The sequence below is a fragment of the Elephantulus edwardii genome, unplaced genomic scaffold (assembly GCF_000299155.1).
Source record: "Elephantulus edwardii isolate Elephantulus edwardi_28Jun2011 unplaced genomic scaffold, EleEdw1.0 scaffold00082, whole genome shotgun sequence".
NCBI classification, from domain to species: Eukaryota; Metazoa; Chordata; class Mammalia; order Macroscelidea; family Macroscelididae; genus Elephantulus; species Elephantulus edwardii.
The window spans coordinates 14,386,488-14,391,295 of NW_006399832.1; positions in this window are offsets into that span (position 1 = coordinate 14,386,488).

The following is a 4,808-nucleotide window of genomic DNA, read 5'->3' on the forward strand; positions in this document are numbered from 1 at the left end:
TAATAAAGGAGGTCAGAATTGCTTCCACTGTGAAATGCTGGGCCACTTCAGTAGACAGTGTCACAGATGAGAGCCACAGACAAGCAAGGGAGTAGAGAGGAGCTCCCACTCACTTGCTTTAAGTGTGGCTCTGAAGGACACATGGTCAACGGTGGCCCACATCAGGTCCTCATGGCTGACAGGACTGACAGGCCCCAGCTCCCAGACGGAAACAAAGGAGGACGCTTAAACCCTTTAGATACTCTCAGAAGAGCTGTGGGTGAGCATTCACATTACTGGTCAGTATATTCATTTTATCCTGCACACAAAAGACTATTATTTGGTCCTAAAAGCCTTCTGAAGTCCCAACACTTCTCACTATTTCTTACTTATTGGAATTGACGGAAAACCTCATAAGCAGTTCCTTACTTCACCTCTGCCTTGCATGTGGACTTCAGAGCTGTAAAACAACCCAGTGGTAGATGGAATTTGGTCCAGGACTTAAGAACAATAAATGACATAGTTGAGCCTCTACATCTTGTGGTTCCTAACCTTTATACTATAATAGAAAAAGTGCTGGTCAATAGGCCTTTTATTTTAAGAACTACTTTCCCTCTGTAACTTGATTTGTGCCACTGTTAGAACCTCTACTTGGAATATTATTGCTTTTAATTTTTGACTCGTTTACTTTTAACTTGTTAGTTAAATTTGTGTCTTCTAGGCTGCAACAGTTCTTTGATGCATCTTCAAGGATATGAACATGTATGGCTGAGCACAATTGTAAAAGTGCATCTAAATTCCAAAATCAATCCCCACAATAGTCTATGTGTTTCCTACTGCCAAAGGGGCCCTTTAGAGTAGTGAGAGAAGATCTTCACTCTGAAACCTACAGCGTCCCTTTTCTGCAGGAAGTAGCTAAGAGAATACGCCATCCCCTTTTCCTTATGAATCAGGATGAAATCTCTCTCAGGGAGGAGTGATAGGGAACAGCAAAGGTTACACCGACAAAGGAGATTAATCAGAACTGGTTTTGACAAGCACTGTGGCAATAGGACAATTAAAACAGACTTTCAAGGGGGGGAGGAAGAAGAAAAAAAAAGAGAGAGGAATGAACTGGGAGGAAGTAGAGAAAATTGTGCAGCAATGAATGAATGGAAATCCAAAATATCTGTAAATGTTCATTAGAATTAATAAAATATATATATTTTTTTTAAAAAGCAGGATATCAAAGATAAACCAAAATTGTGTATGTCTCACATTTACATAAAAAGAAATGTTGAGGTTTTAATAAGTTTTCCCTTTAGAAAATAGATGTACAAATACAATAAAATTCATTAACTTGAGGCAATTGTGTTTATCAATATAAATTAGCTTTAGTCATAAAGCAATAAACTTGCAAGAGAAGAGTACATTTCTTAGAAACAATGAAATCCATTATCAATTTGTATTAGATGTGCTATATTTTTCTCTTTTTTATTAGTTTGCCTGGAGTCATTCATATACATTGTGTTATACTGATGTACTTATGTTTTATATGACCATAAAATATAAGCTTCTCTGCTTATATTCATGTTTTGTATTATAGATATTTAATTACTACTTACCTAATGCCTTTTATTATCCCATCTTCTCAAGTACTCATGGAATCTTTCCTATTCTTTCACTTCTTATTCTTCTACTAACATCTACTACCCTAGTGATTTTTCTCCCTTCTTCTATTTTTGCGTCTGTTACTCAAACTCTTCCCCTTCTTCTTTTCAACATTTATGCGTATCTTGCTCAGTTATCCTCCTTTTTTCACAATAACAGTCTTAAACCGTATTTGTTCTTATGTGCATGAATTATTTCAGAAAACATAGTGCTCTCGTCTCTCTGACGTTATTTAACATTTTATGAAATTGTTTCTTATGACTGCATATTCTATGTATTTTTTTCCTTTAAATTCTAGATTACCTGGTTTCCTTGAAATATCCAACATATTCAATTAAACTATGTATAGAGACATATCATCACAATGTAAAACATGCTATTCAAAACTTTAAATCTGGAAGCTTTTCTATGTACATAAAAAAGTCAATAAAGACAATATTAAATTGAAGATTACATCTACAGAGATCTTAACATGTTACGTGTACTTACTTAAAAAATCACTGAAACATTTCTTAGATATTTTGCATTGTCTTGTATAAAGTCATTCATGTAAATGGTGTTTAATTCATGTACATTATTGTTCCTTAGTGCCACAATGTATTCCATTGGTGAATGTATCACAATTTCTCAATTCATTTATTTGCTGATGGACTTTTGAGCCATTTCCGCTTCTTTGCTATTGTGAAATATCCTACTATTAATATTGATATACAAGGTTTCTTTGGGATATATTCCTAGAAGTAGAATAGCTAAATTAATAATAAATGTTGGCACAAATAAGGAGAGTTTGGACTTTTTATGCATTACTAGTGGAATTACAAAATGGTGAATCCACTGGAACATTTGGAAGATAGTTTTGGTTTTTGTTATAAAGCTGAATATTGTTGTTGTTATGTGCCATCAAATCACTTGCAACTCATAGAGACCCTATATACAACAGCCGTGAAAAATGCTCTTTCTGGTGCCAACTTTACTGTCTCCAACACACCTACCCTCATTACCCCAGTCACTGTATCAGTCCATCTTATTGATGGTTTCCCTCTCTTTCTCCACCCCTCCACCCTTGCAAGCATGATGTCCTTCTCCAAGAACTCCTCCTTGCAGCATGCAAAAGTACGTCAGACAAAGCCTTAGAATCCTTGCCTCCAAGGAGCAGGCTGGCTTCACCCTCTCTAGGATGAAACTGTTCTCCTGACAGTCCATGGTATATTCAACATTCTTCTCCAGCATCACGGCTCAAAGGTATCAATTCTCTTTCTATCATCTCTAGCCATTGTCCAGCTCTCTGATGCATAGAAAATAATTGTGACAAATATGGTTTCAATCAAGCACATCTTAGACTCCAGAATAAAGTCGTTCTTAAGTACTCTGGAGAGGTGTCTACTAGCTGACTTTCCCAACAAAATTTGTCTCTTGATTTTCTGACTGCTGGTACCAAAATTGTTGATTGCGGAGCTGAATATAGAAATCTCATATAACCCAGCTCTGTGAAGTACACAACCATAATTTAACCAAAATGAGCAATGGTCTTAGCTGTTAAAAAGTAATGAAAGACAAAAAAAATTTAAAAAAAATAACGGAAGACATACTTAAAAAAAAAGACAGATCATCACTAATACTAGACAACTAAAACACTAATTAATTGCTCTCAAGCCTTACATGATTGATAGTAACCCTATAGTGTGTTTCTCAGAAGCTCATTGTCTATCTTTCTGCTAAGAAAAACGTGTTGGATTTGAACTTGATACCTTTTGACAGTGCAGTTTTTTACCAGTATGCTACCATAGTTCCCTACTGGATAACTGTTGTTGTTGTTGTTTAATGCCGTCGAGTCGTAGATGACTCATAGCGACCCTATGAACGAACAGCCTGAGCACTGTTCATACATAGAGTTTCCAGAGGCAAGCCATTTTGGAAGTGGATGCCGCTCTTGCTTCCAGGCTTGATTTAGTCTGGAAGCTCCAGCCAACACTGTCCACCATGGGTGCCCATTACCACGATTGGCACATCACTGTCACAGGCTTCAGCATCACAGCAACCATGAGTTACCTCTGTACAGCAATGCACAGACCAGTGCTATACCACATTTTGGTGGATAACTAGTCCAAATAATTTGTTTTTAAACATCAAGAAAATCTTAAATGTAGAAAAGATTTGTCTACACTTATATAAATGTTTATATTCAGTTATATTTATAACACCTGAACACTGTTAATATATTTACTGAATTAATAGCCTAAAAATGGAAAGAGATATAATGGAAAAAATATTTCAAAGTATTGTATAAAGTATAAGATGAATTTATATAAGACACAATGTTAGAACAAGTAGAAAAGAGTCAGCTCTCTATGATGGGGAAAGCAAAGCTAAGACAAATAATGGAAATTTATGTAATCAAAATAGTATGTGGATCTTAATCAAGATGCATAAGTATGGAGGTATGCTTTCCTGAAGGAACTATATAAAGAATGCCATGGAATAGAGTCATAAAAAATAACAGTGGGAGTGAGAGTAAGAAAGAGAGCGAGTCATTAACAGGTGAATTAAGATGATGAGTCTGTGCTATTTAGTTATGTGGACTTTATTTTGTAGGAAGCCAAATAACTTTACAAATTGTTAAGGGGGAAAGGTCATGATAGCTTTATGGTGTCTTGGAAAAATAAAAATAAAAAAAATAATGAAATAAATGACTGAAACGATCAAAAGTGAAATTACCCTATGACAATGCTATGGTTAGAATGTACCATTCTGTTGTACACAGGGTTGCTATGAGTAAAAACAGACTCAGTGGCACCTAACAATAATTTTCACTTCTTTAAGTATTTTTATTGTTGTTGTCAGGTGTCAGTAATTAAACTAAAATCCAAAGTTACCTGAATAACAGCAAATCCAAACTTAGCCCTAACCTGCACTATTTTCACTTACTCTATCAAACCTATGGTGGTCATGACTGTCAGCATCTTCCTCTGCTCTTTCATTTTTTTTTTCAGTATAGTGCATTTTTCCAAAGAATGGTGTTCCCAGATAATATGCCCAAAGTAGGTAAGACAGAGTCTCTGCCTCTGTCTCTGCCTCTAAGCAGTACCATGGTAGTCCTTCCTTCAGGACACACTTTCTTTTCTTGTCTGTAAATGGGTTATTTCATATTCTTTACTAATATCTCAATTCAGTATTTTTAG